Source organism: Chlorocebus sabaeus, chromosome 1 (genome assembly GCF_047675955.1).
Source record: "Chlorocebus sabaeus isolate Y175 chromosome 1, mChlSab1.0.hap1, whole genome shotgun sequence".
NCBI lineage: Eukaryota > Metazoa > Chordata > Mammalia > Primates > Cercopithecidae > Chlorocebus > Chlorocebus sabaeus.
This window is the reverse complement of record NC_132904.1, coordinates 119,553,551-119,565,320: the sequence shown is the minus strand read 5'-3', so window position 1 is coordinate 119,565,320 and position 11,770 is coordinate 119,553,551. Positions and strand designations below refer to the sequence as shown.

At 46.0% G+C, this 11,770-nt stretch overlaps 1 protein-coding gene across 4 annotated transcripts in view; it reads right to left on the bottom strand.

The window, feature by feature from the left end:
* The window catches only part of GRAMD1B (GRAM domain containing 1B), a 269,444-nt gene that overhangs the window by 178,276 nt on the left and 79,398 nt on the right, over positions 1-11,770 (bottom strand). The window lies entirely within an intron of this gene.

Here is an 11,770-nt window from a genome sequence, read left to right as displayed (position 1 = left end):
GGAGGCTGAGGCAGGAGGATCCCTTGAGTCTAGGAGTTCGAGACCAGCCTGGGCAACATAACAGGCTCCTGTCTCTACAAAAAGTAGAAAAAATTAGCCAAGCATAGTGGCACATGCCTGTAAACTCCAGCTACTCAGGAGGCTGAGGCAGGAGGATCACTTGAGCTGGGGAAGTTGAGGCTTCGGTGAGCCATGATTGTGCCACTGTGTTCCAACCTGGGTGACAGAGTTAGACCCTGTCTCAAAAACACATACACACACAAAGCCAGGCATGGTGACATGCATTTGTAGACCCAGCTATTCAGGAGATCAGGATGTCAAGGCTGCAGTGAGTCAAGATCTCACCAGCAATCTCTAGCCTGGGTGATAGAGTGAGACCCCATCTCAAAAAAAAACAAAAAACAAAAAAAAACACAGTGTCTACTCTCTGGGCACTTACTAAAGACACAGAACACAGTTAAAACCAGAAGAGAAACCAACAGGTTTAAGATAGACAAGCCAATACATAATAGTACAGATTTACATAAATGGCGTATGAAGGGGTAATTATTCAGCTTCAAGAGGACTTCTTGTTTTGCAAAATGATTTATGGTAGAATTCCATGAAAATCGAATTTCCTTAGAGGCTTTCATCATTTGATTATTCATTCATTCCCTAAACACATGTTTACTGAGCTCCTACTATGTTCCATGCAAAGAGCTTAGCGGGCACTGAATAAAATAAACACTGAATAAAATAAACTCTGCCTTCACTGTGTAGGATCTAATAAAGGATACAATGTGAGCATGTAACCACACTCCAGTGCAGGATGCTTCAGAAACACAGACGTAATGAAGACCTCAGTTAAGAAATATTCCCTAGAAGAAAGGCTAACTAAACAAAGGAAAAGGTCTTATGGTGGCAAAGTAGGTCAGTGTTATAAGAAAGGAATTCTGTCTGATGGAACAACATAGATGAAACCTGAAAAGAAGAGAGCATCCCACTCAAGGAATTAAAAGGTCAGACTGACTGGAGGCAGAGCACACAGGAGCAGCAGGTGGATGAAGCAGGAGGGGAACAGAAGTGAGGTTATGAAGACCCTTCTGGCTGCATAGTGAAGAAGTGCAGGAGAGGGGCTGCGATGGAGTCAGGATGCTTGTGTAATACACGTGAGAGCTGGCTATGGTGATGGAGCTGAGAAGGCAGGCTTGAGGAACATTTGCTTTGGAGGGAGAGAAGCCTTGTGAAAACAAAAGTACCAAGCCCCAATATAAGTAATAGAATGGAGGGAACTGATTTGAAGGGAAAAATAATGAATTCAATTACAAAAAGACAAGCTGAGTTTTGAAGAACATCCCAGTGGAAATGCCCATTAGTCAGTTGGAGGTATGAGCCTAAGGCTCAGGAAAAATACGAAGTCTCAGACAGGAATAATAAAAGCCAGGGGAATGGATGAAATCGCCCAAGGACAGTATATGGATTTAGAAGTAGAAAGGGGAGGCTGGGCATGGTGGCTGATGCCCGTAATCCCAGCACTTGAGAGGCCAAGGCGGGCGGATCACTTGGGACCAAGAGTATGAGACCAGCCTGGCCCACACGGCGAAACCCCATCTCCACCAAAAATACAAAAATTAGCTGGGCGTGATGGCACACACACGAGAATCGCTTGAACCCAGGAGGCGAAAGTTGCAGTGAGCCGAGATTGGGCCACTGCACTCCAGCCTGGGCAACAAAGCAAGACTGCCTCAAAAAAAAAAAAAAAAAAAGTAGAAAGGGGAGGGTGAGAGAGAGAGAGAGCAAGAGAGAGGGTAAAAGGAGGAAAAGGAGGAGAAATAAGAAGAAACCTGGGGCTAGGCTCTGTGGATCACACCTGGAAGCCCAACACTTTGGGAGGCCAAGGGAAGAGGATTGCTGGAGTCCAGCAGTTTGATACCAGCCTGGGCAACATAGCAAGACCCTGTCTCTCTCTCTCTCTTTTTTAAAATATATATGTAAAAGAAGAAACCTGGAGTCAGAATCTTAAGCAGGCCAACACTGAAGGGACACACAGATGACAGCAGCCCTTAAACTATAAACACGAGGTTAAGATAACTATTGTGGGAGGTTAAAAAAAAACAAACTAGGTTTACAGGCAGTTTTTCAGCACCTATCAATAGATCAGAAAAGCAACATCTCATAAATAACCAAAGAAGGAAAAAACCACTGTTCCAGCTTCCACTAACCAGAGAAGCAGACTCTGAGGCCTCAGAGATGGGCACAAAGGTCTTTGCTTTTGTAAACAAATAAATGTATTAGCACAACTCTTCAGACACATGTGCTTAATTTTGTCTAACAAGATGAAACAGAAATGTATACTCTCCATTTTATAATCTCACTGCGGCCCAGAGACAGTGAGTAACCTGCCCAGGACCACACAGCGAGAAAATTAGCAGAACCAGAGCCTCCAACCCATGCCGCCTCAGCCTGTCTCTAGGACTCGTGCTGGGGCAGTCATCCTAGGAAAAACTGTCACCCTGTCCCCACAGATTGAGGGGCCCAGCCCGAGCGTCATGACTCACTGCCTGAAGATACGGCTCCCTCCTGGATAAAGATGGGCTCCTTGAGAAACACAGTAAACTGAACACTTGGTCTGGTTGCCAGAGACCTGTGTTCTAGATTCATCTCTGTCACTGACCAGCTTCATGGCCCTAGACTTGTCAGTTCTTCTCAAGGTGGAAATAATTTCACAAATCCCATCTACTAGGATGACTGGATTCTCTGGGAGACCTGTCTGTCTGAAACAGGTGCTGACAGGTGGCAGCTGGGTGTGAGTGAAACAGGTGAAGATTTGGTAAAACCAAGGCCCTAAGCCCCTCTTCTCCTCTCCCACACAGCAGATCCTGTCCTCAGACCGATTATTTTCATGCTTTAGTCTGAATGCCATATGCCACTGAAATTAACTTTTACGTAGCAATCTCCCACACACTCAATTGGGAGCTCCCCAATGGAAGGGACATCTGTAACCATCTTTGCTTTTCTATCTTTCCTTTTTTTTTTTTTTTTTTTTTTTTGAGACAGGGTCTTACTCTGTCACCCAGGCTGGTCTCAAACTCCTGGGTTCAAATTATCCTCCCACCTGAGCCTCCCAAGTAGCTGGGACTACACGCACATACCACCATGCCCAGCTTGTAACCATTTTTGTATCCCAAGCACACAGCACAGTGCCAGGTTCTCAGTAAGTGCACAGTAAGTGTCTGATGAATTCCGAGAATTACCTCTCCTGAGTTATCCACATTTTCAGTCGCATCTCTCTCACAACAAAGCAACAGGCATTTTAAGAAGCAATCCAAAGCATGGAGAAGGCACTTCAGAGAGAGAGAAATTTTCAGTGTTCTGAGAACTTTCTGAATGGGCAGGCCACTATCCTCTCTGTTCACCTCTAACTCAGCCCTGCCTTCAAACATACATGGCTGACAATGGCTGAAAACTCCTCCACGAAGTCTGCAGAGGGCGAGGCGTGGCAGCTCACACCTCTAATCCCAGCAGTTTGGGAGGGCAAGGCGGGTGGATCACTCGAGGTCAGGAGTTCGAGATTAGCCTGGCCAACACGGTGAAACCCCATCTCTACTAAAAATAAAAAATTAGCCGGGCATGGTGGCGCACACCTGTAATCCCCGCTACTCAGGAGGCTGAGGCGGGAGAACCACTTGAACCTGGGAAGTGGAGGTTGCAGTGAGCCCAGATCATGCCACTGCACTCCAGCCTGGGTGAAAAAGGGAGACTCCATCTTAAAAACTAATAAAAAAAAAGTCTGCAGAGGCCCACAGACCCCACCAGAGAACCAGTGAGGTCCAAGTAATTGCTACTACAAAGCCCGGACCTTCCTCAGAATCTGGAAGCAACAGGCCAAGTTGAGCAATGGTGAGTCTTGGGAGAAATACTGTCAAAAACAAAGATCCACTAGGTATTCTTCCATCTTCACAAAACAAGAGAAAATGAGTTTGGATTGTACTGTGGGAGATTTTAGTTAGATCTTAGGTAGGACTTTCCCAATAGTATGTCTTGAAAATATATAAAGATATAACCAAGAAAGACAGTGCAACCAATCCTCTTTCCTGGTTTTTGTTTGTTTTTTTGTTTTATATTTTATTTATTTTTTTTTTTGAGATGTCACTCTGTTCCCCAGGATGAAGTACACTGGCACCATCTCAGCTCACTGCAACCTCTGCCTCCCAGGTTCAAGCAATTCTCCTACCTCAGCCTCCCGAGTAGCTGAGACTACAGGCGCGTGCCACCATGCCTGTCTAATTTTTGTATTTTGTGGTAGAGAGGGGGTTTCACCACATTGGTCAGGTTGGTCTCAAACACCTGACCTCAAGTGATCCTTCCGCCTCGGCCTCCCAAAGTTCTGGGATTACAAGGGTAAGCCACAGCACCAGGCCCCAGGGTCTTTTTTTAAGTGATATTTTCAGGTGAGGAAGATGTGGTTCATCATAGACACTGGTGGAGAAAACACATGTTGTTACCTGTCAAGGGCAAACTGTTCCAGGCGAAGCTCCACCCTGTACAGAGTAACCTTTACGGTTGCCATTCCATCCAACCCTGAAGATCAACAAAAAGGTCAGAAAGAGCTCCAAAGTGTAATGACCCAGCCAGAATATGAATGCTCTCTAGATTAAGGAAGATTGCCCTGAGGGGTCAGCCTGGCACTCACTAACATTCCTGGAGGCAAAAGAACATGATGAGGTTAAGTGGTGGAAATACCTGACAACACTCTTCCCACTTGGAGATGCATCTCATTCTGATCCTTCTCTAGAAATAGTGCTTCAGAAATTTACCTTCCTCCTCATTTCGCAGACTTCCTGTAGTGTGATATGAAATATTGGTCTTTTCCTGGTTCTTGTCCCAGAACTCCTAAAACGCTTGGACTTTCCTGAGTGACAGAAGTGTCTCGTTATTTGTAATGAGCTCCGTGGATAATACGTGAGTTTATGCTAAGGAAATGACTTAGGATACAGCCTCTGGGGAGCCTGAAGATGGGGAGGAAGGACCAAGAAAGACCAAGTAACTAGAGGATTAGAAGGTCGGATTTCTCAGCTCCACCCACAAACTTCCAGGAAAAGAGAGAGGGAGGTGTGGCTGAAGATCAAACTCTATAAAAACTCTTGGACACAGAGCTTTGCTGAGCTTCGGGGTTGCTGAACTCATGCAGGTGCTGGGAGAGTGGTGTGTCCAGGGTGAGTATGGGAGATCCACGCCCATCTAACCCCCTGCAATACCTTGCCCTATGTAAACCAAAACTAAAATTCTAAAAGCCCCAGCTGACTGAATGGACACCGCTGTAGGAGACCCAAGGGGACCCAAACAAACAAACAAACAAACAAAAACTAATTCAGGCCATGGAAAGATGTGGGGGCTCAAACATGCCTCATTATACTCTCCTCCCTGTGGAGCTCAGGCACAACTGATCAGCTTTAACATGAAAACAGCATTTCTTTTTTTGAGATCTAAGCTAGAGTGCAGTGGTGCAGTCACAGCTCACTGCAGCCTTGACCTCCCAGGCTCAAGTGATCCTCCCACCTCAGCCACCCAAAGTGCTGGGATTATAGGTGCGAGCCACCATGCCTCGCCAAAACAGAAATCTTAAGCGTGGCGAAACAGACTATGCTGCAATAAGACAACAAATTCCAACCTGACTCCAGCATAATATCATGATAGATAAAGAAGAAAGTTGAAATATTTTACTTCAAAATATGTTTCTTTGTTATATTTTGAAATGGCCCTGCAAAGCCATCTTTTGTGGGGAAAATCTGCATCTGTAAAGAATCTCTATTAACATAACTAGATTTTTCCCCTTCCAGACCTTCCTAAACCTGAAGAGATTAACTGCAAGTCTAGCACCTTTTAAGGGTCTGAATACAAAATACTGGCCATCCATTGTCTCTAAGGGTAGCCATGTAGGATACTTCATCTATATAATAAGAACTTTGGTCTCCACAACCCCTTATCTTAACCCAGACACTCTTTTCTACTGATTCTGGGTTTTAGATAATAATTTAAATCTTTTCTGACTTGCCAATCAGAAAATCTTTGAATCTGGGCCGGGCGCGGCAGCTCACACCTGTAATCCCAGCGCTTTGGGAGGCTGAGGCGGGTGGATCACAAGGTCAGGAGTTCAAAACCAGCCTGATCAATATGGTGAAACCCCGTCTCTACTAAAAATACAAAAATTAGCTGGGCATGGTAGCGCGCCTATAGTCCCAGCTACTCAGGAGGCTGAGGCAGAAGAATGCTTGAACCTGGGAGGGGATCAACCTCTTGAACCCTAGAGGTTGCAGTGAGTCAAGATCACACCACTGCACTCCAGCCTGGGTGACAGAGCAAGGCTCCTTCTCAAAAAAAAAAAAAAAAGAAAAAAGAAAATCTTTGAATCCACCTATGACCTGTAACACCAGCCCCCAGCTTCGAATCGTTCAACCTTTTTGGACCAAACCAATGTATACCTCACATGTATTGACTGTTGTCTTACATCTCCCTAAAATGTGTCAAACCAAGCTGTAACCCAACCACCTTGTACACATATTCTCAGAACCTCTTGGTGCCTTGGACTGTGCTTTGGGCCACATTCACTTGTCTTTGGCTCAGAATAAACCTCTTTAAATATTTTACAGAGTTTGGCTTTTTTCATCTATACCTATGTACCTCTGCATCTCATTACTGATCTGTATCCTTAATATCTTTTATTATGAGCCTATAAACGTAAGTGTTTCTCTGAATTCTGTGAGCAGCTCGGTCAGAGGCATTTAAATCGGAACAACTCCATCTTGAATAGGGGCTTGGTAAAACAACGCTAAGACCTGCTGGACTACATTGCCAGTAAGTTAAGGCATTCTTAGTCACAGGATGAGATAGGAGGCTGGCACAAGATACAGGTCACAAAGACCTTGCTGATAAAACAGGCTGCTGTAAACAAGCCCGCTAAAACCCACCAAAACCAAGATGGCAATGAGAATGACCTCTAGTCATCCTCACTGCTACACTCCCACCAGTGCCATGACAGGTTACAAACGCCACGGCAATGTCAGGAAATCACCCTATATGGTCAGAAAGGGGAGGCATTAATAACCCACCCCTTGTTTAAAATATACTCAAGAAATAACCAAAAACAAAGAGTAGCCATTCTTTTATTCCTTTACTTTCTTTTTTTTCTTTCTTGAGACAGAGTCTCACTTTGTCACCCAGCTGGAGTGCAGTGGCACGATCTTGGCTCATTGCAACCTCCACCTCCCGCCTCCCAGGTTCAAGCAATTCTCCCACCTCAGCCTCCTGAGTAGCTGGGACTACAGGTGCCTGCCACCACACCTGGCTAATTTTTGTATTTTTAGGAGAGACAGGGTTTTGCCATGTTGGCCAGACTGGTCTCGAACTCTGGACCTCAAGTGATCCACCCACCTTGGCCTCCCAAAGTGCTGGGATTACAGGCATGAGCCACCGCGCCCAGCCTTCCTTTACTTTCATAATAAACTTGCTTTCACTTTGCATTGCGTACTCGCCCTGAATTCTTCCTTGTGCGAGATCCAAGAACGCTCTCCTTGGGTCTGGATCAGGACCCCTTTCCGGTAACAGCTCTAGAAAATTAACTGAACCCTAAAAGGGAGTCAGGAACTCTGGTTTATAGTAGGTTGGTCAGAAGTATAGGTCTCAGATGCAACACGGAGATAGAGAAAAAAGAAAAAAGAAAAAGTAAAGGTAGCTCTAACTTGTGATTGGCATCCGAAGTGGGGGCAATCTTACGGGACTGAGCCCTGAACCTGTGGAATCTGACACCATCTCCAGGTAGAAGGTGTCAGAATTAAATTGAATTAGAAGACACCCAGTTTGTGTCCACTGGAGAACTGCTTGGTGTGTGGGGAGAAAATCCCACATATCTGGTCACAGAAATGTTCTGTGTTGAGTGTGTGAGAAAGAAACAACAGTTTGGTCTTTCCTTTCAAATTCCCTGTCCTCAACGCATGGACCAACACTCTCCCTTACCTTCTAGAAGTGCAACATACAGACAAAAAAAGTCTCTCAAATAAAAGGAAAATCTGAATGAGAAAAAAACACTAGGAGATAGTACACCAAATATGCCCCTGATACAGTTGGGATATTTCTCCCCTCCAAATAGCATGTTGACTTTTTTTTTTCTCTCTCTCTTTTCAGATAGGGTCCCCCTCTGTTGCCCAGGCCGGAGTGCAGTGACATTGTCATGGCTCACTGAAGCCTCAACCACCCAGCCTCAAGTGATCTTCCCACTTCAGCCTCTCAAGTAGTTGGGACTACAGGTATGTGCCACCATGCCTGGCTAATTTTTTTCTCTTTTTTTTTCTTTTATAATGGAGATGGGGGTCTCACTACATTACCCAGGCTGGTCTCAAACTCCTGGGCTCAAGCAATCTTCCTGTGTTGGCCTCCCAAAGTGCTGGGATTACAGGTGCAAGTCACCATGCCTGGCCCTGGCTAATTTTTTAAATTTGTTGCAGAGATAGGGGACACTATGTTGTCCAGGCTGGCCTCCAACTTCTCAGCTCAAGCAGCAATCCTCTTGCCTCAGCCTCCCAAAGTGCTAAGATTACAGGCATGAACCACCACCACACCCGGCCCGCGTGCTGAGATTTTGTCCCCAGTGTAGGAGAAGAACCTAGTGGGAGGTGTTTGGGTTATCCGAGAGGATCTTGCAGGAAAAGCCTGGTGCCATTCTTTCAAGAATGAGTGAGTTCCCATTCTTAGTTCCTGCAAGATCTGGTTGTGAAAAGGAGCCTGGCTCCCCTACCTCTCTTTCGTGCTACTTCTCACCATGTGACAACCCTGCTCCCCTGTATTAGTCCATTTTCACACTGCTGAGAAAGACATACCTGAGACTGGGAAATTTACAAAAGAAAGAGGTTTATTGGACTTACAGTTCCATGTGGCTGGGGAGGTCTCACAATCATGGTGGAAGGTGAAAGGCACATCTCACATGGTGGCAGACAAAAGAAGAGGGCTTGTGCAAGGAAACTCCCATTTATAAAACTATCAGATTTCATGAGACTTATTCATTATCCTGAGAACAGCACAGGAAAAACTTCCCCCCATGATTCAATTACCTCCCACCAGGTCCCTCCCACAACACGTGGGAATTCAAGATGAGATCAAATTGCGTGGGGACACAGCCAAACCATATCAATCCCCATCTCCATATCATCCCCCATCTGCTTTCCACCATGAATGGAAGCTTCCTAAGGTCAAAAGCAGATACTGGCACTGTGCTTCTTATGCAGCCAGCAGAACCATGAGCCAAATAAACCTCTTTTCTTTATAAGTTACCCGGTCTCAGGTATTACTTTATAGCAACATAAACAGATCAATATACCCTCTAATAATTGGGTTAACATGATAAAATTATATTTTCCTCTTTCCTACTATCCAAAACTTTACAATTAACTAGCTATTTTATTAAATACAATATGCTGACTTTTTTTTTTCTTTTGAGACAGAGTCTCGCTCAGCCGCCCAGGCTGGAGTGCAGTGGCACTATCTTGGCTCACTGCAACCAGTGTATCCCAGTTTAAACAATTCTCCCATCTCAGCCTCCCAAGTATCTGGGATTACAGGCACCCACCATCATGCCTGTCTAATTTTTGTATTTTACTAGAGACAGGGTTTCACCATGTTGGCCAGGCTGGTCTTCAACTCCTGACCTCAGGTTATCTGCCTGCCTCAGCCTCCCAAAGTGCTAGGATTACAGGCGTGAGCCATTGCACCCGGCCGCGTTGACTTCTATGGCATAAAAAATTATTTCTTGTGCTCACTTCAGTAGCACATGCACTACATTTTTAAAAATGATTCCTTTTAAGATAACAAGCTTGAAGACTCTTAGAGAGTCTCAAAAATGTGTCACTAAACTAACCATCCATTACCTTTCTGTATTTTCCTAATTGTTGGGGCAAATATTGCAAGGGTTACCATCCCCAAACTGGGTGCCCATCTCCCCCCCAAGAAAATTATTTTTCTATGGCTGCAAAAAGGAGGGCAAAAACCACATAGGTTGCTTATTGTTTTTCTAGACTTCTCCCTCAGCTCCATCATTTCCTGGATAAACTCGCCTACCAGAAGCAGCAAGACTGAAAATCTCTGTGGTCAGATCGTGGAGGGAAGAGGCACCAGGCTGGGTGGGGGAACAGGCTTGACCACAGTGATGTGCTAAGAGGGAGAGACCTTAGAAAGAATGAGGCTGCTGCAGGGACGTAATAGATCTGTTAGAAATTGGTCAAGATTTCAGGTCAGAGGCCCGAGTTTCAGCTCTGACCCCGCACTGCCTCCGTGACGTGCCTGGTCATCTACAGATCAGAATTGGACAACCGGAGTCTCATCCCAGCTCGAGGACGTACAGAGAACACAGAAGGGCTTCACACCCTCTGACTACCCAATGTGTCAGGGCCTCAGAGGAAAAACCCACGGTTTTCTTTATCCTTCCCTTCCACAAAGGGACCAAAGGCACAGCCACATTTTCCTAGCGAGGATTTCGAGCTATATGACAATATATGAATGGAAAATCCAGACATGTGGTCTGAAAACAGAAGAAGATATTTGAAAACAGGAGTGTGTTTAGGAGGTTGCTGCCTATGGTGGCAGGGAGTGGCTGGCTACTGCCCGACATCTCCTCACCAGCTGAGGCATCACCATCCTGCTTCCCTTCTCCCACTGGAAAATCCACATTCGATTTTCTGTTCTGAGTTCCTGAGGGAACCAAAACAAGTCTCCTCTGAGAGGACACTTCCTTCTAGGCTCCAGAGTCACAGGAGAAGAGCTCACAGATTCCCACCCGCCAAGACAATGAGAAGCTGTGTCCCTCCTCACACCAGGCACAACAGCCCCTTGGCAAGTCACACACCCACATGTGCTATGGAGGAAAGAATCCCAAGGGGGCAAATGCCTCAGGAAAAACCCTCAGGTTTCATCAAGCTCTTGTACACACAGCAACCCAGCAACCACCTCCGGGCTCTCCGGGCCAGCCTTGGCTCCAGGTCTAAACACCTGCTTCAGGGCCAGCAGTTTGTCCACTGGGGTCAGGAAAAAAAATTCCCCACTGGCAGCTTAGCCATTCAGACTCCTTAAGTTCTGCGTTACCCTAGAAGCAATTACCAGTGACCAGCATAGCAACTGGAGGATATATAATACCTTGGAGAAATGCACCAGCTAGGACAGAATGATCACCTGTACATCTGCCTCATCGTCATCCCAGCCCCTTGCCTGATGTGTACTTGGCACCCTCTGAGTGCATAACCACCAAGGAAATTTTCAAAATACCAACTCCCACAGAGGAAGCTGGTCAGTATGAAATCAGCCCACAGGGCTCCATCTCCACCGTCTCAGTTTCCACAAATTGTTTTAATCTAGAAACCACATCTACAGCCAAGGGCTAGCTGCTTCTCACGGAGGAGTCCACCTAGACCATCAGCAGCATGATCCTCACACCTGTCTGCTTCCCACAACCCTCACACGCATCTCATCGACTGCCCACATTCCTACCTTCCTTCAGAACCTCCCCCTCCACATCTGCACGTTCTCACGTGGGGGAGGGCTGACTGCTTCCAGGCCCTGGGGGGATAGGAGAGTGGAGCTGTAATGAGCTCAGGCTTTGGAATCAGGACACGCTTCAAATCCCAGCCTTGGCTTCTGTTGGACCAGGAGAGTGTTAATCTCTGAACTTCGGGTTCCTCAGCTGTAAAACCTGCCTGGGGGACCCAGACATTGTTGTGAGGATTAAATGTGATAATGTACTTAAGGCTGC